Source organism: Panthera onca, chromosome D2 (assembly GCF_046562875.1).
Source record: "Panthera onca isolate mPanOnc1 chromosome D2, mPanOnc1 haplotype 2, whole genome shotgun sequence".
NCBI classification, from domain to species: domain Eukaryota; kingdom Metazoa; phylum Chordata; class Mammalia; order Carnivora; family Felidae; genus Panthera; species Panthera onca.
In genome coordinates, this window is record NC_138349.1 from 29,951,471 (window position 1) to 29,976,370 (window position 24,900).

Consider the following 24,900-nt stretch of genomic DNA (forward strand, 5'->3'; position numbering starts at 1 on the left):
AGAACCCTCATCATGCTGCTTTTTAGTTAACCTCAAGGAAGGACCAACATGAACACTTACCTACCTAGAAAGACAAAACCAGACACATAAAGAAGAGAAGGTTAAAGTACAGACTTGTTCATTTGCCACCTTGAGACTTCTTGTGGCATTTTTCTTTTCCTGTAGAATAAGGGGAGTCTGGGCAAAAATAGTTGTTATTGGGCCTCAGACAAGTGCAACTACTAACTATCTGAAGTAGGAATGAGCAGTGGGCATTTTCTTTCTAATGCTGAAGAGCAAATGGAAAAAGGAAAGGTTCATATAAAAAGCCTTGGTTTGTTAAGACTTGGCTTATGTAAACTTGGCTTTATGTAGTTTTCTGTCAGCCAAGATAAATTTTTCCTGGTGAATAAACATATACATTATGTTCAGCCTTGAGTAGTTAGTTTGTTATGTGACAAATGAGAAGACCCAATAGGAATCTCATTGGGAAGTCATATTACCCCCACCCCCTTTTTATTGTAGATAGCCACTTAATTATCTGGTAATATAAAGTGACTTTGATTTATGTAAACATGTACTTTCATAAGAGTCTCTATAATAGATGGTCCCTGACTTAAGATGGCTTGACTTATAATTTTTCAACTTTACCATGGTGTGAGAGTGATATACATTCAGTTGAAACTGTACTTTGTTTTTTAAATTTTGATGTCTTCCTGGGCTAGCAATATATAGTATGACACTGTCTACTGACGCTTGGCAGCAGCAGCAATGAGCCACAGCTCCTGGTCAGGCATGGGATCTGGGTGGGGTGGGGGGCAGGTGCAGGGGGTGGAGGCTAACAATCCATATACTTATAACCATTCTGCACCTATACAACCATGCTGTTTTTCACTTTGAGTATTCAATAAATTACATCAAGTATTCAATACTTTATTATAAAATAGGTTTCAGGTTAGATGATTTTGCCCAACTATAAAGTATTGTAAGTGTTCTGAACACATTTAAGGTCAGCTAGGCTAAGCTTGGGTATTTGGCAGGTTAGGTGTAAATGATTTTTTGACTTAGGATATTTTTGACTTACGATGGGTTTATTGGGACATAACACCATTGTAAGTCAAGGAAGATGTGTAGTAACTTTATAGAAGTCAGGGAATACTGATGATCAGAAACCCAAACAACATAGCTATGGGGATCCAGACAGTGCTGATTACCCAAAAGGAAAACTATGCATATGCTTAGGGTGCTAACAAAAAAAGGTTCACCAGAAAAATATCTTTTTAAAAAAGGCATAAAAGTGGCCACAAAGGAGAAAATTAGAAATTCGTTGGGCTTCCTTATACTTTTTTTCCTTTACAGGTTAATAATTGTTTTTATTTTTAATTACATGGTGAGAGATGTGTAGGACTAAGTTTTCAGTCCTATAAAGATTTTAGTGCTTGATCTAAAAAATTCATTATTTAATCCAGGAGTAAATGAGTCATGTGTATGATAGACTTGTTTCCAGTATTCTCTAAGGCCTAAGCATTTCAATCTTGAGTGGATCAGATACTCCCTCTCCTCTTGCTTCTAGCCCCTGGTCAGTTTGGAAAGACACCCACCATAATTGGGTCATTTCTGAACTCTCCCAAGTTAAAATCTTACAAGGCATCTATCCGTAACAAGTGGCAGTTTGGGGTCACTAGTGGTTACTCAACTGAATCATCATCCAAATATTTTACTTTACTTGCTTTACCAGTTCATCATTGAAATTATTTTTTTTCCAAACTTAGCTTAGAGTCTGTCTGAAGCTTGACCACATGTGAAGTTTGACATTTTAAAGGTCAGCTGGTTTGAGTTATTTGTATGTAAGTCAACAGATTTGTTTTTTCTTTTAAACAGGGAAATGTCTATTGTTTTTCCACTTGAAAAACTAAATAAAACACACAAATATCTCATGAGCTCTCCTCAGACTTTCCCAGAAAGAGCCTGTATTTGTGTTGAGACAAAACATAGGGAAGTTTCAAATTTAGATGGTTTGGAGACAGTTCACATTTCAGTAGCTCAAGGCTTAGATAAGGGAAAACCTGTAGAAGGAAGACTTCCACTAGCTTTAAGTGGAGAGAAGAAAATATGACCTCCTCTTGTGTGTGTTGTATTCATATCATCTTTTGAGCTTATTGGAAACTGAAGCTTAAAACGCAGAAGAAAACATTTTGGAGTCTTTTACCTTCTCCTGACTGCTCTCTCCTCTAAAGCATGGCTCATATGGCAGAGATAATCTTAGAATGTAAACCAGATCATACACTCCCTTTCATAAAACCCTAACTTTTTTTTCATAGCCCAGAAGATGCATGATCTGCATGATCTGAACTCCAGCCTCGAAGGAGGTCTACACGTAACCCCAATAGAAAATTTAAGGTAGAAGATGATTTCAATTTGTAAAACGTTTATGGGTAACAGAGTAATGTCAAGATTAGGTTTAATGACTGTTCATAAAATAGGCACTATCAGAAAGTAAAATATACCAAGACCAGTGAGATAGAGGCAGTATAAAAATCTGTTGTTTGTCCACATGCAAACAAAGCCTCCTCTCTGCTCTTCTAAAGATTAGTCCCTTGTCATTAGTGACTGAGATCAAAACATTGCTCTACTTTAAGTGATTGAAATCAAACCTGTATCAGCAAGTTAGAAAGAAAAAAAAAGTCAACTGAGTTGGAGTGGGGAGGGTTAGGGAGGAAGTAGATTGAGGGAGCCTTACCATTGGTTGGTAGAATAACTGTAATTTAAAAAAGCACCACCATTTAACAGCCTCCTTTTTTTGTCACCTTGGTAGCTTTCATATTGCTACCTCTGAAGTCTTCATTGTAATATTAACAGCTATAATTCAGTGTATTACTGGCATCTTTAAAAAATGTGGCACTTTGGTAGAATATGCTCAGGGGAAGGAACTACTTCTTCTTCCACCTTACTTTAGTCTGATTCCTTTCTGTTTCTCTACCTCATTTCTTTTTTTCAGTTACATAAATTGCCAAGCTGTTTGTTACTGGCCCCAGGACCTCCACTCTAGCTATTCCTTCCATCTGGAAGCCCCTCTTCCCTCTATTTGCCTGGCCAACTTTTGCTAATCCTTTAGAACTCAGTGTAACTCAGTGCTCATCAACAAGGACTTTCCATGAATGATTGAATGAATGAGAGATATAAAGAGGAACAGTGCAGAAGAGTAGCCCTCAAGGACATGTAATACTGCTAGGATGATACATTCTGAATACATGAAAAGTTCATGATACAAGGCAAGGATAAGTTAAGAGAGTTGAGTGCTTAGAAGGAACAGTGTCTATTTTTAACTAAGGCTTTGTTATAGACTTTACACAGTAGGGTAGGTTTTGAAGAGAACTTGAAGGATGGTGATATCTGTGTAGATGTAGAGGAGGGGCACTAGAAAATGGAAGAATTTTCTTGTTTTTGTTTATTTTTTATTTTTTATTTTTTAGTGTTTATTTATTTTTGAGAGAGACAGAGACAGAGTGTGAGCGGCGGAGGGGCAGAGAGAAAGGGAGACAGAATCCAGAACAGGCTCCAGGCTCTGAGCAAGCTGTCAGCCCAGCAGAATTTCTTGTTTGGGAGAAGTAAATATGGGAGTTGGATTGGAGTGGAGAGACCGATTGGGGAAGGGAAACCTTGAATTTTATAGGTAGAAGAAACCTGATACTCATATTCAGCTGACTTCAACTGAATACCTACCATGTGTCAAGCATGTTAATTTTGCTTTTAATTTTTATTTACCCCAACTATATGAAAAAAATATTACTTATCTTTATATTATAGGTAAGGAAACAGATTCATGGAGGTTAAATAACTTGCCCTGGATCACCTGATTAGCAAGCAGCCAAAACTGGTATTTTAGCCCCTTATCTCCTGACTCGGAGTCTAGTACTCGTTTCTACTTTCCTGTGCAATTTCTTACAAACAGTCCCAAAATAAGAATCTTTGGTGGAAATAGGTTTCAGAGGACCTGAATGTGAAATCTGAACTTCGTTTTTTAGCCAACAGTGCCCATTAAAGATAGCGTGATAAGGGGAATTACATGATGAAAATAGTATTTATGAATTATTTTTTTATATTTATATATAAATTTATGTATAATTATTTATATAAAATTTATATATAAATTTATAAAGATTATTCTGGTGGTCATGCGGAGGATAGGTGAGAAGTAGGAGAGTCTGTTGACAGAGAGACTAATCCACATCATTACCAAAACAATAATTGAGGGCTGTGTCCTTGGTTGGGCACTGGGGTGAGGAAAAACTTTTTGTGTGGATTGAGCTATGCAGGTGCTCCTCATTTAACAATAGATATGCTCTTCTTAGGTTGTGTGAACATTCACCTGTGTTTCCCATTGACTTACATTATAATGTAAAATATTTTATCTCCATCTGGCATTGAGGCTAGATAATAGAGCCTGCTGTTCCTAATGAGTGTTCTTTACTAGGTCATTAACTTTATTTTGACCTTTGGTTCCTAGTCTATAAAGGCATTTCTTAAGCCTTTTTCCAGCCTGCACAGTCCACGGTTCTGTGACTAATCCTTAATTGGAAACTGCCATCATTGCTGTTCTCCATCTAAAGAAACATTTTAACACATCTTTTTTGAAACTCCTTATGTTTCCTGTTAAGTTATGGAATGCCTCTACTCGGCAAAAGTCTAGAAGGGTCATTTATACCCATACTTCAGTATTTCTTGATGTTTCTACATATTTAGTCATTCGTGTTGCTGGTACATAGAAAACAAGTAAAACACAAACTGGCCCAAGAGTGAATATGCAGGTGAATAAGATGAAAGGCGGAGACACAATTTAATACACAAATGCATTCTCAGTGCTGAAAACAAACCAGCAAAGAGGCTGGAAGAAAACATTCTAAAATGTTAATAGTAGATATGTGCAGATGTGGGAATTGTGGTTTATTTATGTGTATTTATATACCTCTTTGTCTTTGCTTTTTGCATCATCTAAATTATCTACAGTTAGCATATGTAACTTTTATAATCATCAAAAAATTATAAAAGTATCTTGTTATTTATGCATATCCAAAAGGGCTTTAACATGATGGAAGTTTAGTAAGTCTGTCTTGATTGTTTATTGACTGATCTTTAATGCAAGTAGTGAAGATTGTGTGCTGTAGAGAAATCTTATGTTTTGTTGCTCCTGAGGATCCTTAAAGTGACTCCCAATACTCTACAGCTGGGACCAAGGTGAATTAGGTTCCCAACTCAACAAACATTCACAGAGAATGTACTCTGTGTAACAGAGAGGGGATCTATAAAAAATGGACAAGATTTCCAGGAGCTAACTCCATTAGGGATAATGAGAAATGTACATAGCTAACTATAATTCATAGAAGATGAATTCATGCTGTATTACAGGTACAAACAGAGCTGTGGGACCACAGATGAGGGAGAGATTAGTTTTCCCCTAGGGTAGTAGAGGGATACATTTTTAAATCTGTTTTCCAATTATATAGTAACTAGTATCTTCCACAGTTAATCATTTTCAACCCACCTACATAATTTTCCCCTTATCTGCATACCAGTTTTATAGTTGATTCATCTTTTTAACTTAAATAATTCAAATAAATGAATTAAGAAAGTAAACTTTATCTTACTACTATAAATGGAAAACTAGTTCTCTTGCCATAAAAAGACAGTAACTAAAAATAAAGACAGTATAAACAAAATAGGGTTATTAAATTCTATGTAGGTAGTGTTGCCTGTTCCTTGGCACTGAAACCAAGTCCTTAAAAAAAAAAAAAAACTTAACAAGTGTTGGAGACATGCTAATGACAATATAGCATGGCACTGGGACTTCTTAATAAATCAGAAAATCAGAAAAAGAATTGAAAATGGAATGGCTTTCTCACCCTGTGATTCAATGCTATTTAATGACTTCTCTTAACCACTCATGATACCAGTCTCACTTCTTTGGAAATACTTTGCTGATTCAGCAGTCCAGATTTTAGGTCTGATAGATATGGTCTTAGTAGAAAAGAAGCAGATTTCATGGAAGAATTGGTGTCTGGGACTTTTGGCTGGTAGAATCTGAGGCAAGGATAGTCTCGTGGAAAAACTGTGCACAGAAACATACTGGTTTCTATGGTGACAGTAGTAAGAGAAGGAGGAAGACTGGCTTCTATTTTACAGTTCTGTTTTTCTGCCCCAGAACTCATTTAGGCTCTAGAGGTAAGGATGAGCTGGATGGTAGTTTTCCTGTGTTTCTAAGGACTTCTTAGTTGTCTCCATCTACAGGAGGGCCTCCACCCCCTATCCTCTGTGAGTGGGCTTTAGGCTATGAATGCTTCTGCAGGATGTGAATAATGGGTGTTTTTTGAATGCAGATGGCATTTATATACTGAAAATGGTCTTCACTAGTAGGGTTTGGGGGAGTTTATCAGCTTCAGAAATACAGCCTTTCAAATGTAGATCATTGAACACATTAGTATCATTTAACAAAACATCTTGGGCACCAACAGTGCTTTGATACTTTGAAATCCAAGATAAATGCTGTCAGTCAAGACAAAGTGATATTTCTTTATGGGCTAGACCTTTGAAGAGATACGGGTGTTGGACTTGGCAACATATCAGCAGCCACTGGGACTCCTTTCCCACTGACTGTTTTTTCAGAGATAATTTTGACAAGAGACTGGAGAGAGTCCCTCTTAGTTCTCTGGGGAGTGTGAAATTACTAGATTTAAAAGATTTATCTTGTTTGCCTCAGAAGAGCTCAACCTTAAACTTGGTATGAATTGTAATTTGTAGCAGAATGCAAAGCAGTTATGAAACCACTCCCTTAGAAAGTGTGAGTTCACATCTCATACTAATGTTCAGAAAGCATGATCAATACCCTAGTCGTCATCCTCTCAGAATAATAGTCATAAATATATTGGCTGCCATATTTTTAGTGCCTTTTTCTGTTTGCTGTATGCCAGACACTGTATTTTTCCCTTCATACACATTATCTTCAGTCTTCACATCAACTCTGTAAAGTAGATATTTTTCTCACTTTGCCATGGAGAACTTGAGGTTCTCATAGGTCACATAGCTAGCAGTAGTGGGAGCCAGTACCTCCTAACTCTTCAAGTCTGTGTCTTTAAGTTTTGGTCCTAAATTTGACATGATACTTCAGGTGAGCTGTGATAGGAATATAATCCAGTAGAAATATTATAAAATTTTAATATTAATGTAGCTAAATTTTACATTTTCCTCCCTTCTTCCTAACCCCTATGGCATATGAGTATCACATAAGCATGAGAAGCCTAAGACTCAGACAGATCTGGTTTGAGTCCAGCCACATCACTTACTAGTTCTCAGACTTGGCAAAATATTTAATGTCTCTGCACTCAGTTTCCTTAACTATAAATATGTGTAATAACAGTACCTGTCTCTTGACATTATTATTTTAAATGAGATAAGGTAATTTAAGTGTTTAGCACATTGCCTAGACTATAGTAAATGTTCAATAGTAGAGCGTATGAATAATAATCATGTAATTTTCATTCATTTAATTGAAGTTTGACTGTTCCTATTGCATCACCTTCTTTTTTGTTTCATGGTTCTCTGTGTGACCTCATTTTCCTTGTATGTTTTTTTTAAATTCTATTTGTTTGTTTGACTAATCCTTGACTTTAACTTCTTCTCTAGAATGCCCAGCTAGGTTCTACAAATGCATTAAAAATATGTCATATGCAAATTAATTGGCCTGGTTTAGTTATTGTATATGTATTTAAATGTATACAAGTATGTGTGTATGTGTGTGAGTGTGTATGTGTATTTGAGTGTGTGAGTGAGTGACATTTGTGGAGACAATGAAAGACCTCTAAGATACTCACCTTATAGGGCATTATTTTGTTAACAACTCTACTGATCTTTTGGGAATCTAGATCCATCTTTAAACAGCTAAACTTTCTTAAAGTTCTGTGACTCCAATTGTCAAAGCTTATAGAGAACAAATGCTGGAAGATGAGACAGCCTCTCCAGCTGCTCCCTTTCTTCTCTCTGCAGATGTGAACACTTCCCACAAACCCCAATATGAAATGTGGGAGAAACAGAAGGGAAACTGTTGAGCTGTTTATTTTATTGCAAACAAAGGTTAAGAGAGTCTTTTCTGAGTACTTTTCTTGGATGCTGAGAGTGAAATCTTATCTTACTTGGCCGATTGTTTATTTTGAGGGAATTCAGGATTTAACTACCTTGAATTGTATTTCTGTTCATGACATGCTTCCACAGTCTTCTTAAAGCCCAAGCCTTCCAATGCAACAACTGAGAAAAGTTGCCAAGGAAGTCGGGGGAGGAGAGTGGGACTCAAGAACCAGAAGCCACTTTACTGATGGAGTATGTAAAATGAGAACACTGCTCAGCAGGCCTGTAGGCACCACAATGGAGCGTAGATAAATCACATGTCTTGGGCTAATCACATGTTTGATGGTCTCATATTCATCCTTATCACAATGAGGATGACCCTTTTAAGGGGACTGAAAATACCCCAATTTGAATTCATCACTGTGACCATCATAAGGTCTAACATGCTAATCTCCTGACTTCATGTTGTAGCATCCTTTCCCTCAGTTTTTTCAGTGCCCTAGCTTTCTTTGATTCCAGAGATATGCAGAGTTCATTCTCACTTTGGGGATTTTGCTCTTGTCCTTTTCTCTGATTGAAATGTTCTACCTCCACATCTTTTCATGGCTGTCTCCTTCTCATCATTGAGGCTTCAGGCCATGTTAGCTCCTCAGAGAGGCCTTTCCAGACCACCTTCAGTAAGAAAGATCTTTGCTTTCCAATATCTTCTCTCCCTTTCTCCCCTTGTTAGGCACATTGCCACACAGCCAAAGGGCTCTATTACCCAGCCTCTCTTACAGCTCGATGCTGTCCTTTAAGTTCTGGCCAATGAAATGTAAGACAAAGTGCTATGTGGTGCTTTGAAAACGGTACCTAAAAGGAAAAAGATATGTCCTTCTTTCTCCCCCTTTCCATCTTGTTCCCTGGAATATCAAATACAGTGACTGGGCTCTAGCAGTCATTTTGGGTCATGGGGAAAAAGGGCATTTACTAAGGATGGTACAGCAGAGATCTGGAAAGCCTGAGTCTCTGATGAATTTCTCAAATAACCCAGGGTTGTGTACTTACAGGCCTCTTTTAAGTGGGAGAAAAAGAAACTTCATCTCATTTAAGCCACTACTATCTTTTGTATATTCATCCAAACCTATACCAAACCAATTTAAATATCCCTCCCCTGCCTACACACACTATGCTTTATCATAACATTATTCTCTGGTTTGTCTTCTTAATGGAACTTTTTAACAATTGGAATTTCTCCTTTCTTTCTTTATTGTTTGTCCCTTCCATCTAGAATGTAAGGTCTGGGAGATGGGCTTTAGCTTCCCTGTTCACTATGGTGTCTTCAGATCCAAAATGATGTCTAGTAGGTACTCAATAAAAATTATTGAAAATTATTGAAATTGTTGAAATTGTTCTGTAGGCTAAAATTCCCCCTACTTATATCAGTATTTCCTTCTGTGATTCTGCTCCTATAGCTAATCAATCTTCTTCTGATCACAACTTCTTTCTTTGGATATGGTTATGTATTTAAATAGGTCTTTCTAGTCTTAGAGTTTTATATATCATTGATATTTTGATCCATTGAGTTTTAATATTCAATTTAACCATCATTTCTAATTTTGTTTTGAGGGGGACATCTATTATCCTCTCTAAGTACCTAAAGCAATCAAATTTGAATTATTTTTAGTTTACTACAATATAACCTAAAGTATACATACATTAGAAAGAAATAGGTAGGGGCACCTGGATGGCTCAGTTGGTTAAGCGTTGGACTCTGGATTTCAGCTCAGATCATGATATCACAGTTCATGAGATTGAGCCCCACATCTCATGGGGGCAGAGCCCACATCTCATGGGGGCAGAGCCCACATCTCATGGGGGCAGAGCCCCTCTAATAGTGCAGAGCCTCCTTGGGATTTTCTTTCTCCCTTCCTCTCTATGCCCCTCCCTCCCTCTCTCTTTCTCAAAATAAATAAATAAACTTTAAAAAAGAAAGAAAGAAGGGGCACCTGGGTAGCTCAGTTGGTTAAATCTCTGACTTCAGCTCAGGTCATTATCTCACAGTCCATGAGTTCAAGCCCCAGGTCGGGCTCTGTGCTGAGCTCAGAGCCTGGAGCCTGCTTCAGATTCTGTGTCTCCCTTTCTCTCTGCCCCTCCCATGCTCATGCTCTGTCTCTCTCTGTCTCAAAAATAAATAAAAACATTAAAAAAATAAAAAAGAAAGAAAGAAGGTAGAAAATGCTTGGGTTTATGTAATACTTCAAACTTATACTGCTGCTTTAAATAGAATAAAATATTTTAATTTCATTTATTTCTCACTAATGTGCTAAATGGGACAAAGTTGATGCTTTGTAGAGCTGTGTTCCCAGTATTCCAGTGACTGAACATTGATAACTGGTGTTCAGCTTGTCATCTCTTTTGACTCCATTCAGAAAAGCACATGAGATTTCCCTAAAAGTGATTCAAAGACAACCACTCTTATTATGAGAAAATACTTAGCCTACTTTGCAAGTAGTGGAGAACCAAGGAATATTTGTTAACTCCAAAATATTTCTAATGTTTTAAGGGAGGAAAATGAGGAACAATCCAGAACCAAATGGTATTAATGTGTTTAGGGAATCTGTGAGAAGAAATGATAAAATATATTGTGCTCACAGACATGAGAATGAAATCTCCACACTTGAAAGGGTGAGGGTAGATTATGAAGGGTAAGAGGTTTCAGGGTTTTGTTGGAGCAAATATTGGAGGAGGATTATGAGAGTAGAAGGAAATGTGGAGAGAATGCAAGAAGATATTATGTCAAGGACAGAGTTGGAGAGCACAGTTATCCCCTTAGGACTCCTTTAACTCAGTCTCCTCAGCATTCACACAAGGCTCACACTTAGAGATGCTTAGCAAATGGTATATTTAGTAGAAGTATAGTCTGTCACTTCTGTGTGGGCACCAACAATGCCGTACTTTATCTCACATTTCAAAATGAAAGAAGCAGTCTCTTTCATTACATTTCTTCAGAGACATCAGTAGGCTTTCTACACCAAAGTTATAAAGACCATAGGAAAATATCTACACTGAAATCAATCTGAAGATTTCCTTTCTTTTGTAGAAAAATAAAAGCATAGGAAGTAAAGAACCTTCAGAAATGTCAGAAAGTAATTTCAACCAATTGGTGACTTTTAAAACTTAAAGCTCACTGTGTTCTACCTAATGCTATTAGTGTTGTCATTTTTGAAGAAGCTTTGGTATCTTACTAAAATGAATGTTTAATCAAGAAGAGTTTTAGTGATATATTTGGTGACACTAGGGCTCTCAGTGGAGATTCTTAGGCCTTCGCATTTTCCTGCACTTCTGCAAGCTCTTAGGGCTCTTTTCCTCTATCTTCATGATTCTTTTTAATAATAATGACTACTACTTAGTGAGTGCTTATTATACATTTGATGTTATAGTCACCACTTGGCTAATATTACATTTTTAATCCTGGCAAAAACCATGTGAATAAGTATCATGCAGATAAGTCTTATCTATCTCCCCCAATTTCTTAAATTACAAAATAGTCTATCCTTTCCACTACCTCACTGTGGACTGGTGTTCTTTTGCTCTAACCAAGTGGGCCCAGAAGTCTTAAGCAGAGCTGAGTGGTTAATATAGAATATCACAGTGCATTGACCTGGGTTGGGGGTGGGGAGAAGGGACCAGGCTCAGGCAGTGTGAACACTGAAATGGCTGTCTTCCCAGGTCCCTGCTGTGTTGGACAGAAGCATGGTAAGGTATAAGCCGGCACTTACAAGGCCAAAGGGTTGCTAGTCATGGTGGCAGAACTGGATTAGACATATCCATGTGGCTATGAGGCCAAGTCAGCAAGGTTCCAGTCACATAGAAAGACAACTATCCCATGGCCCCTCTCCCCCAAGGAGAGCATCAGATGAATTCTAATTCCTGCTGATATCTTACAAATGAAGACTTTTATTGGATATCTCAGAACTACCAGGTCAATCCTGCTACCAGAAGGAAGATTAGCTCTCTTGCATAAGAAGCAACCCCAATGCCCACCAGGCATCTTTTTGACCAGTATGTAACTATACCTTTTGGGAGCATCTTTTTTCAACTATATAACAGTCCCTTGGACTTATTTGGAGCTCTGGCAGAAGAGGGAGAAGAGAAAGTGTGGGTTGGGTGTTATTAGTGAATCTTCTTTCTCAGAACTTATTACCACTACTGCTGTGGACAGAATTGTCTCCGCCAAATTTGTATGTGAAGTTCTAACCACCAGTATGATTGTATTTGGTGATAGGGCTTTTAGGAGGTAATTAAGGTTAAATGAGATCATAAGGATGGGGTCCTAATCCTATAGAATAGGTAGCCTTATGAAAATGAAGAGCTAAGAGAGCTCGTTTACACACAAGCACTGAGGAAAGGCCATGTGAGGAACAGCAAGAAGGAGGCTGTCTGCAAGCCAGGAAGAGAGCTCTCACCAGAACCTGACCATGCTGGCTTCCTCGTCTTGGAATTCCAGCCTCCAGCACTGTGAGAAAATAAATTTTTGTTGTGTAAGGTACCTACTCTATGGTATTTTGTTATAGCAGTCTGAGTTGGTAAATACAACTACTTTATCATCAGAGCCTTTGTCCTCAGTTACTAGTCATTTTCTTTGGCCAGAGCAGCAGGAATTCTTTTAGTTCTAAAACAAACTGATCAAAGTAATTCAAAGTTGTGAATAACTAATAACTTTAAGTTGGAGGAGGAAGGATTTATCATTTATTTTACTTTTTATGTTTATTTATTTATTTTGAGAGAGAGAGCACGTGAGTGAGCATGCGAGTAGGGGAGGAGCAGAGAGAGAGGGAAAGAGAGAATTCCAAGCAGGCTCAACATGTAGAGCCTGACACAGGGCTCACTCTCACAACCCTGAGGTCATGACCTGAGCTGGTAGCAAGAGTCAGGTGCTTAACCAACGGAGCCACCCAGGTGCCTCAGGATTTACCATTTAAAGTAAGGTTTGTTGCAGCCAGTCTCTCTCTCCTTCCCCACTCCCCCCATCCCCAGTCTTGTCACATTTTGCCAAACACACGCGCGCGCACACACACACACACACACACACACACTGAGCCTTTTAAGCAAGGAATCTTTCCTCAGTGGCCCTCTGCTTTCTTGATCACCTTCTTTGTACACATATGGTATATGGTGGGAATGGGAACGAGAGGTGATCTGCTTAGTACCTCATTTGTGAAAGGCAGGCCACCTCTGACAGTAAGTTGTTCTTTATGTCCGTGACACATGAGAAACAAAATCCTGTAAAACAGAATCCAGAAGAGGTCACTCATCATCCCCCTCTATAATTAAGAACAATGATTCAGGTTAGCAACCATTAAATATAGAATTAAGAGTGGTTAAGGCTTTGGAATCAGCTCTCTGGGCTTGAGTCTTGGCTCCACAGATTATAGCTACATCAACTTGGGCAAGTCACTTTATTTCTCCAAGTCTTCATTGCCTCATCTGTAAGATGGGGTTATGATAATAGCTATTTAAAGTGTTGTGGAGATTTAGTTGGGTAAACTATATTAAACTTGGTTATCTGAGAGAATTTGGTTATCTAAGTCATCAATAAATGTTAACTTTGTTATTATTTATTTACTAATCACCTCCGGTATAGGACACTACACTTGGAAACACACAGAGGAATAATGCTCTGTTCTTGCCCGCGGGGAGCTTCTAAGGATGAAAAACAGCATACAGGATTCCTGTGAAATTAAGAGACCCTCATAGATAGCAAGTCTTTTAAAACATCTTCAAAATTCCTATTTTCTTAATAAAGCTACTGTCATGTTTTGCTGCACACTCAGTTTATCTGTCTTCTTAAGCCTTTTGAAGTCAGCTACACTACGCTTTTTTGCATCTTTCCTTCTAGCCCTGTGCACAATATGGCCAAATATTATACCTCATGTATTATTTTTTTTTGTCACTTCCCTGGTGCTTCTCCAAAGCAGACCCTTTGCTTGCATGCAAAGGAAGGAGACTTTCTTGGAAGAACATCTTGTCCAGAGGCTCCACGTATTACATATGGTGACTTTGTCATTTCTTTACAAAGACAGTATATTTTCTCAGAAAAAAAAAACAAAAACCAGCTCTGTAAGAATGATCAGCATATCTTCGTGGTACTGGGTAGGATAAAAACTCTGCTTCTCTGCTCTGTTAGAGCCAGCGCTGCAGTGTTTCTGTAGTTATGCCGTTGTCCAGATAGAGTTATTGCAGCAATCAGTGTGTGTGTGAACAGCGATGCCAATAGTTAGAGCAAGTAAAGGGGAAAAAGTCTTGCCACTTCTTAATGTGCTAAAAATTGCCATGCTGCTATGTGGTTTTAGCATATTGTTAGCTCATCATGTATCTCTTTTTTTATTGAATTTCTCTTTTTTTAATATGAAATTTACTGTCAAATTTGTTTCCATACAACACCCAGTGCTCATCCCAACAGGTGCCGTCGTCAATGCCCATCTCCCACCCTCCCCTCCTTCCCACCCCCCATCAACCCTCAGTTTATTCTTAGTTTTTAAGAGTCTCTTATGGTTTGGCTTTCTCCCTATTTTTTTCCTTCACCTCCCCCACCACGTATCTTTTGAATTGCTCATCTTCTTGAATGAGTTGAGATGGAAATGTTGATTTGTTTATTGAGTGAGCACATCAGTGTTGCACTGACAAAACAAGAATGTCAATTTTAGGGAAGTTGGTACAACCACAGAGATGGTCAGAAGCATTTAGAAATGTTGATAACGTAGGAGGAAAATTATAATTGATTCTGTGAAAAAGGACAGTAACATTTTATCTTTTTCATTCATTTTAATTGTTCAACAAATATTTACTGTACTTCCTACTGTATTTCTTTTTTTTTTTAATTTTTTAACATTTATTTATTTTTGAGAGACAGAGAGAGACAGAGCATGATCAAGGAGGTAGCAGAGAGAGAGGGAGGCACAGAATAGTAGGCTCCAGGCTCTGAGCTGTCAACACAGAGCCTGACACGGGGCTCGAACTCATGGACCACGAGATCATGACCTGAGCGGAAGTCGGATGCTTAACCGACTGAGCCACCCAGGCTCTCCCTTCCTACTGTTTTTCAATGAACCTAAGACTTTATCCATTATAAGAAACATCACCATTTGAGGTAGCAAGAATGGCCAGTTTTGAAATGTCTTACCATCTCCTAGTATTCATGCCCTTGGCTAATCACTCTGTGTGGGCAGGACCAAGTGACTTGTAAAGAATAGAATATGGGAAAACATGGTATGTCACTTCAGAGCTAGGTTGCAAAAGACCATGACTTTAATCTTGCTAAGACTTTCTTTTTGGCATTCTCATTTGCCTTCTTTCTTGCTTGTTTAGAAGAAAGCTGCCATGTTTTATATCTTCTATGGAAAGGCCCATATGAGAGACCTTGAGGCAGCGAGAGCCTTAAGCTTCTGGATACACTGTACATAAAAAAGAATAAAGGAAGCAAGCTCTAGGATGGAATCAGCTGTTCTCAAAAGTTTTGCGTCCTAACTTAGTATAGAAACACTTTATCTTTTCTTAGTTTCAACTAGACATAAATGATGTTACTATATGTGTGTGTGTGTGTGTGTGTGTGTGTGTGTATGTATATGTATGTGTATATATATATATATATATATATATATATATATATATATGCACAGATATATTTAAATGTATATATATATATTTTTTTACTGGTATTTTTACACATTTTTTCCCATTTGCTATGCTTCTGCCTGTTTTGTGTTTTCCCTTTTTTATGCCTTTTTCATTTAGCTGCTTTTTTCTTTCCAGGGATGCAATTTGTTTTTATGGAAAAGATTTGTGGTTACTCATTTTGTGATACTATTTAATTTTTCTGAAACTTCGGTTTCCTATGTATAAATTGGGAATAATAACATCTGCTATATTAGAAATGACTTTTTTATTTCAAGTGACATAAACCCAACTCAGACAAATTTAGGCAGCCAAAGAAAGTAGAAATTCATCAATTCAGTTAACTTCAGAAAGGAGCACAGTTGAGGCAGAGATTGCAATGTTAGGAGAACTGTCTCTTTCCATGTATAAACTCTGTTAGTCTCTGGTCAGCTTCATTTTCTTAGACCAGCTTCTTTCACTTGGCTGGAAGCTTGCTCACCACCAGGTCCTATTTCTTACATCTCGAGACACCTTTGCCACCAGAAAGGAACTGGATTTCTTTCCCAAGTTCCATTTTAATAAATGCCAAGGAAAGACTGATTGATCCATCTTGGTTTATGTTGGTTGTGGGAAAAGGCAGAGGCCAAATTTGGCAATCCTCAAGAAAACTACCTGGTTACAATGTGTGTGTGGAGTGTTATACCAGGTTTTGGAGGATGATCTGAGAGTTAGAAACAAAAATCCTTCTAAAGTACCTGGTTTATGCTTTTGTTCTTGTTTTTCCCTATGAATGTAAAAGGCATAGTCTCATCTGTATATTTGTAAAATAGAGACTCTTGTCTCTACTCTAGCTTCATCGCCAGCCAGTTTGGAGAATTGGGCAAAATGAAATATTACAGTGTAGACTATAAATGCAAAACAAGAGACTAGTATTATCTAATTCTCTCCCTTTAGATATAATTAAGTTTCCTCTAAAAAAGGTTTGACATTAAAAAAATCAATATGAGATTAAAGAGAAACTTTGAGGAGGGAAAATAATTACCCACAATCCTATTTACTTCATGGATTTTTGTATATTCTCTTCCAGGCCTCTTCCACATCACCCAAACATCTACAGACTTACAGTTGTATTTACCTATGCTTTCTATCTTGCTTTTAATATTATGTAATAAATATTCCACATCTTTCGAGGTAGCAATCAGAATGATGACATAATGGCTACATACTATTCCATTATGTTGATGGATCATAGTTTATGCTGTACTTCCTATTTATTGGTTGGATTTCACAGTTGAATATAATTTATTTTTGACTCACGGATTTTGACATTGTAGATTCTTAGGAGTGTACTGGATTAAAGATAAGTTGTACTAACATAAAGTTGTTCACAAATAGGCAATAGTAATACTGTTTGGTAAGTGTTCAACAAATACTTGTTGCATGAGTGAATGTGTCAAAGAATGGGTTTTGTGAAATAAGCACTCTTGAATATGGGAAGAGCATTTGGCTGAGGATAAAAGGAGAAGTGAAGTTATGTGCACTTGAAATTGTGTGTGTGTGAGAAAGAGAGATATTGTGTTGCAATATAAGATACCTTTGGTGTCAAGAACTTTGACTTTTTATCTGCCCAGTTCTGTGACCTTAAACAAACCCTTTACTTTCCTTAGCCTCAGTTTCTAGAGGATTCCTAAAGTTCTTTTCAAATAAAAATTATTTGATTATCCGATGACTGTGTACAGATTGTCTGACTGGAGAGAGGATATGGATAATACTTTCCTAATACAGATTACAGAGCTTAATAGAGCAAATTATAGTAATTGTGAGAACTTAACTATCTTGATGGCTGCTGGAAGCTAGTGTCTGCCAAAGACAGTAAGGAACTTGTTTGATTGATAGTTTTAGAGGATAAAGAGGGTAAAGAAAGAGGGAGACTAAAGAAAGCATAAAGAAAGAAAGAAAGCAATGAGAGAATCTTTCTGTGTCATCTACAAATGTGATAAGTAGGGAAAGCAATCGGAAGATCAAATGTGAGCCAAAGGTCATTTTTTAAAGAGAGTGATTTATATGTTCCCATATCTGTGAAAACAACGTAGTGAATTATTAAGCTTGTGCTTTGTAAACATTTAGAAGAAATAGTGATTAGTAAGAGCCACTAAGAAGAAGGCCTGCCAAAATAAATTTGTTTCCTTTTTGGGAGGAGTTAGTGGATTGATATATGAGAAAATTCCATACACAAAGAGTATATTGATTTCAGCTAATCAATTTACAAAGGCTTCCATGTCATACATCTTGTAACTAAAATGATGAATTTGCACCTAAGTGAATTTGCAGTTGATTGAGCAACCATTGTGGTGTGACAGCAAAACAATCTAAGCAATCTTAGGCTCCATTAATAGATGTGTAATGTCCATAAAAAGGAAAATAATGGTCTCCTGGTTATTAAAATTAATAGTGCACAGGAAGGTCCTTGGTTCTCCAGGTGCCCTTTCCTTTCCAAAGTCAGTACTGTGGAGAAGACAAAAGAATAGATGTACAAGCTTAAAAAGGTCAGGGATGAAGAAACTTGAAGCTAACTAGAGATTTTAGGGATAGATGAAGGAAAGAGGAAACTTTCTACTTAAGCCCAAAGGCAGGTATTGTGATAGTGTCAGGCCAGGCAAAATGAGTGTATTATGGGTTTCCTGAGGAATGGTATTATGTCTCACTGACCTTTTAAATCCATTCTTACCCTTAAAGCTGAGTGCACTATGCCTGGAACAGAGGAAATACTCAGTAAACAATTACTGAATAAGTGGTAAATGCAAATGCATGAATGGGTTGCCTTACAAGCAGAGAAGATGCCCTGCTCGTACTTCTGTCCCTCCAGACCACTGAAACAGAATAGATTGTACTTCACCCAGGGCAGTGCTATTGCCTGCAACATTGTGCAAAGAAGATACTCCAATGATAGAGTTTATAAACATCCTATCCAAATCTTTTTTTCAGATAAGGAAATGGGATCCCCAGAGACACCAAGAGACTTGTCGAAGATTCCATAGTTAATTAGGAACACAATTGGTTTAGGAAATGCTGGTCTCTTGGATCCTAGTCCAGCCAATCTTTTCCCCTGTCTCCTTTCTACTCTCTTGCTCCCTGCTTCACCTGTTTTATAGACAAATCCCTTAATACATTTTCCACCTGAGCACTTGTTATAAATGGACTTCTGTCATTCATTTCTGAGCATATTCCCTGCCTTCACTTTTTGCCTTCCAAACGGATCTGTATACTTGTTTTTGTACTGGTTTGGCCTCTTTGCATCTTCCCTGCACCCCTTACTTCTCCCAATCTGAGATTTTGGCCCTTAATGCTATCCCAGTTATTTCTTTTTCTCTTAAAAAGCCAAGGATAATGGTTTTATAAGTTATCTATTTCTGTGTAACAGACTACCCCAAAGCTAAGTGCCTTAAGCTACAAACAGTTATCATCTCAGTTTCTATGGGTAAGGAATGTGGGAGCTTTTTAGCTGGGTGGTTTTGATTTAAGGTCTCTCATGAAGTTTAAGTCAAGGTATTGTCTGAGACTGTAGTCTCATCTCAAGGCTCAACATGGTGAGAATCCATTCACAAACTCATTCACATGGTTTTGGGTAGACCTCAGTTCCTCACTGGCTGTTAGTCAGAGGCTGGACCTTTCCACAGGTTGCCTGAGTGTCCTCATGATATAGCAGCTGATTTCACCCAGAGCTAGTGAGCTAAGAGACAGGGAGGAGAGAAAGAAAAAGAGGGAGAGGGAGAGAAAAGCCATTGCCTTTTATAACCCAATCTTGGAAATGACGTACCATCTGCCACATGTTATTTGTCACACAGATCTTCCTGGTACAGTAAAGGAAGGGACTATACAAGAGTGTGCATACCAAGAGGTGGGGACCACTAGGGTCTATCTTGGAGGCTGGCTGTACAAGAATACAAAGTACTTTTTGGCAAGGAGATCCAGAAACAATTAAATTTATTTAAAAGTTATCTTAAAGGGGGAACACATTTATGTAGTCCAAAAATAAAGTATAAAAATATATTGCCCTTATCTTTTCCCCTTCTCATAGGTAACCATTTTAAAAATTTCTTGTATATTATTTTAGAGCAGAAGTTGGAAAATTATCTTACAAAGGGTCACATAGTAAATATTTTAGGCTTTATAGACCATATAGTCTTAGTTGCAACTGCTTAATTCTGTTGTGGCATGAAGTGCTCATAGACAATAGTTAACAAGAGAGGATGGCTTGGTGTCAATAAAACTTTTAGACGTTGAAATTTGAATTAAAAAATTTTGTGTTATGAATATTGTTATTCTTTTGATTATTTCAGCCATTAAAAAATGTCAAAATCATTCTTAGCTTGTGGGTTGTATTAAAGTAGGCTGATTTTGCCCACTGGCAGTAGCTTGCCAACCCGTTCTAGGCTTTCTTTATGCAAATAAAAGCAAATATGAATATACAGTCTTATTTTTTCCCACTAAGAACATTAAACAATTCTGGGTCACTTCAGAGCAAGCCTCTTATCTGTAGTCTGTCAACTTTCAGTTGTTAGAAATTCTGCTGACAACTACCTGCGTCTTCAGGAACCATTCAACATGCATACTTCTTCACAAAGCTGGGCTTTTCCTCCCTTTTTCCGGAATGAGGAAACTTTTAGTATGTAGTATTTGGATCAGTAGGGCCAGAGGAGATCTTGGATATAATTTTGTTCACTTCCTCACTCCTTTTTCTATTTTATAGGCAAGGAATCTGAAAGTCTAGAATTTTTAAATTTTATTTTAGCCAAGATAGAGCTAGTACTACAACCCTGGTCAAAAGAAAGCCTTTCTTTGCTGTAGGTCATAAACAGCAGGAAAATGGAAGATTATAGGATCTGAGGTAGTCACTGTTATTGAAGCTTCCAATTTCTCTGTTCCTTTGCCTGGCATGATGACAATGGTGTATGTGTCTGGAACTTTGTGTCTGTTGTGTTTGTTTATGAGGGCACATTCAGTGTACCAAGGGTATTAATAGGAATGTGGCGGGATGTTGATGGCTGCATCAAGGTCCAGGGAGGACTAAAAGAAGGGGTGGGTTTGTGGAGGAAATGTGGGATTTGATGTTAGTAGATAAATAAAAGCTTTGTGCAGTTGGCTTTTTGTTTGGTTTGGTGGGTTTTTTGTTCTTGTTGTTGTTTGTTTATTTTTTGTTTTTGTTTTTAGAGTTTGGGGGCAGGGTTTCATTGTCCTGTAAAGAATAAGGATGCTTAAGGGAGGAGTTGTATTATAACTTTCATTCAATGTGTCCTAATAACTGCCTTTTTCATCCTTCACCTTGGTGAGCTTGGTGGAAGAAGCATATGTCAGATTTAAAGGTGCCTTAAAGACATGTGAATGTTTTGTTGTCAGTGCTGGGAAGTGGATGGTTAGGAGGGAAGACATTAAGATTAGAAGGTATTTAGGGAAATAGGTTGATGACAATTAAACAGATCAAACTTTTCCCACTACCTAAAAAGCTAATGTGAAGTATGCCTCCTTTTTCTCATACTTCAGGCAGTGTTTGCTAATCATGAGGTTCACTAAATCAGAATCTGTTTCCATGAGTGGGTAATCTTACCTCTATTATACCATATTTTTTCTCTCAGTTCAGCTGTATGTGCTCTATATGTTTCAGTACTTTCTAGTCATATTATAATTTTGTTTTCTACATTTAATTCTTTTTTTCCTACCTTTAATTCTTATTTAGTCTTTTCTTCATTCCTCCTATTCACCTTTAAACCTCCTCCCACTGGCAGAAAACTAGTTTTAAAAATCACAGTTCTTCTATTATTTCTTTTCTGAGAGCACTCATTTTTTATAAATTTTATAAATTTTTATAAATTCATTCAACAAGCTACTACTTCCAGGAAAAAACCCTGATGTTTTGAGGTTTGCTTTCTAGCAGGGGAAGACAGATAATAAATAATAAACATTATCCCTGAATAAGTATAGTATTTTAAAACGGTAATGTAGCCTAATCCCACTTTCAGGAAGATGGAGTAGATGTATTTTCCACTAGTATTCTTGTTAAATACAATTAAAACCCTTAATATATATAATAAATATAAAAAGAAAGGTAGGAGAAGAAGGCAGATCAGGACCCAAGCAATGACATAGTGATGAATTTCTGGGGTTTTCATTTGCTTCATGTGTCCCAGACTTGACATTGAAGAAGCCAGCAACCTAAAAATGCTGATGCATGCACACAAAAAAGCCCCAACAAAACCAATTCTCTCTAGCCAAAAGATCAGTAAAGGAGTAACCTAGTAAGACAGAAAACTTTTAGACAATAACTACTCTACTCCAGCTAAACAGGACACAAAAAATTGTGTCCCTCCTTACCATGTTAACAAAGGCTGAGTGGAGATTCTCTACTCTTGTAAAGCTCTAATGCTGTTCTCCAGCACTCTTATCAAAGCAATGTCAGATAAGTTCAAGTAGTGAACCTGGGCTGTCATTCCTCGTGACTGTTAATGAGGTGCCCCTTTCCTTTTCCACTGTGATGTCAATAGAGACTAGAGAGCTGGAACTCACACCCCCACCCAGCGGTGACAAAGAGCTCCCCTTGGGTGTCAGTGGAGGCTGATTGGGTAACCTGTACTTTTACTTCCACCTGGTAGTAATAACGCAGTGCCCTCACTTCTATCAAAGTGGTGTCCAAAAAAACAAAAAAAAAACTAGTTAAATAAAGGTTTAAAGAAGACTCAGAGTCTCATAACATAATATAAAACTGCCTAGGTTTCATTTGGAGATTATTTGTCATAGCAAGAACCATTTCTTAAATTGAATGAAAAAAGATAATACAGTGCTATCTTAGTCAATTTTTTATGAAGACACTAATCCCATTCATGAGGTCTCTGCCCTCATAACCTAATTACCTTCTAAAAACCTCACCTCCTCATATCATCACATTGGGAGTTAACATTTCATGATATGAATTTTGAGGGACACAGACAATTCAGTCCTTTATAGATGCCAATACTGAGATAAAAAGAGGTGTTAGAATTATCTGACAAAGATTTTAAAGTAACTATGAGAGAAATGCTTCAATGAGCAATTAGGAATATAGTTGAAATAAATGGAAAATAGAAAATCTCTGCAAAGAAATAGAAGGTGTAAAGAAGAATCAATGGGAATTTTAGAACTTGAAAATACAGTAACCAGAATAAAAGAGCTCATTGGATAGAGCAGAGTGGAGAAAACAGAGGAAAGAATCAGTGAGCTGGAAAATAGAACAATAGGAAATATTCAATTTGAGCAAAAGGAAAGAAAAAACACTTAAAAAAAGAGCAGAGCCCCAGGGACTTGTGGTATTGTAACAAATGAGCTAATAATTTTGTCATTAGAGTCCTGGAAGGAGAGGAAAAGGGGGCTGATAAAGCGCTTGAAGATATAATGGCTGAAAACTTGGCAAGAGATGTAAACCTACAAATTCAAGAAGATAAGTGAACCCCACATAAGACTAGCCCAAAGAAATACACATCAAGGCACATCATAATTAAACTTCCGAAAACTAAAAACAAAATTTGAAAGCCTCTAAAGAGACACCTATAGGGAAAAGCATTTCAAATGATAGCATATTTCTCATCAGAAAACAAGGAGACCAGAAGGAAATGGCACAGTATTTTTCAAGTTCTGAAAGAAAAGAAATGTCAATCCAGAAATCTATATCCAGTGAAAATATACTTCAGGATTAAGGGAGAAAACAAGACACACGCAGATCAAGAAAAATAAATAGAATTTGTCACCAGCAGACCTATCCTAAAAGAATGGCTTAAAAAAAGTTCTCTAAAGACAGATACCATATGTTTTCACTCTTATGTGGATCCTGAGAAACTTAACAGAAACCCATGGGGGAGGGGAAGGAAAAAAAAAAGAGGTTAGAGTGGGAGAGAGCCAAAGCATAAGAGACTCTTAAAAACTGAGAACAAACTGAGGGGTGATGGGGGGTGGGAGGGAGGGGAGGGTGGGTGATGGGTATTGAGGAGGGCACCTTTTGGGATGAGCATTGGGTGTTGTATGGAAACCAATTTGACAATAAATTTCATATATTGAAAAAAAAAGTTCTCTAATTAGAAAGGAAACAACAAAAGAAGGAACTTGGAATATTAGGAAATGAGAATATCATAAACAAAAATACATGTAAATACAGTAGACTTTTCTTCTCTTGAGTTTCTAGATTGTTTGACAGTTGAAACAAAATTTATAGCACTTTCTGATGTGGTTCTAATGTTAGGTAGATGAAATATTTTTTAAAATTATAAATGGGGGGTGAGTACCTGGGTGGCTCAGTTGGTTAAGTGCCTGACTTCAGCTCAGGTCGTGATCTCACAGCTCACAAGTTCAAGCCCCGCATCAGGCTCTGTGCTGACAGTTCAGAGCCTGGAGCCTGCTTCAGATTCTGTGTCTCCCTCTATCTTTGCCCCTCCCCTACTCGTGCTCTGTCTCTCTCTTTCCCAAAAATAAATAAACATAAAATTATAAATGGGGGATGGTAAAGGGATGTAAAGTGAGGTAAGGTTTTTATTTTTCTCTTGACCTGGTAAAATGACAACACTAATACTTATGTATATATAAGGTAATACCTAGAGCAACCACTAAAAGAGCTATACAAAAAGTGCTATACAAAGAGACAAAGTCAAGGGGCACCTGGATGGCTCAGTCAGTTAAGCATCCAACTTCGCTCAGGTCATGATCTCATGGTTCGTGGGTTTGAGCCCTGCATTGGGTTCTGTGTTGACAGCTCCGACCCTTCAGATCCTGTCTTCCTCTCTCTCTGCCCCTCCCCCACTTGCACTCTGTCTCCCTCTCTCTCGAAAATAAATAAACATTTTAAAAAAGAGAGAGAGGGGTGCCTGGGTGGCTCAGTCGGTTGGGCGTCTGACTTCAGCTCAGGTCACGATCTCACGGTCCGTGAGTTCGAGCCCCGCGTCGGGCTCTGGGCTGATGGCTCAGAGCCTGGAGCCTGCTTCCGATTCTGTGTCTCCCTCTCTCTCTGCCCCTCCCACATTCATGCTCTGTCTCTCTCTGTCTCAAAAATAAATAAACGTTAAAAAAAAATTAAAAAAAACATATAAATAAATAAAAAAGAGAGAAAGTCAAAAACACTTAAGATCAAATGGAATTCTAAAAAAATCCTTA

General features: G+C 37.7%; 1 protein-coding gene and 1 long non-coding RNA gene across 2 annotated transcripts in view; one reads left to right on the forward strand and one right to left on the reverse strand.

Annotated features, from left to right (window-relative positions):
* LOC132685043 (uncharacterized) overlaps positions 1-22,243 on the reverse strand; it is a 28,947-nt gene extending 6,704 nt beyond the window's left edge. The window contains exons 1-2 of the long non-coding RNA XR_009612913.2: positions 22,102-22,243; positions 13,287-13,359 (exon numbers count right to left, since the gene is read on the reverse strand). This is a non-coding gene — a long non-coding RNA (uncharacterized LOC132685043). The remainder of the gene's footprint in view (positions 1-13,286; positions 13,360-22,101) is intronic.
* HPSE2 (heparanase 2 (inactive)) overlaps positions 1-24,900 on the forward strand; it is a 674,568-nt gene that overhangs the window by 183,979 nt on the left and 465,689 nt on the right. The window lies entirely within an intron of this gene.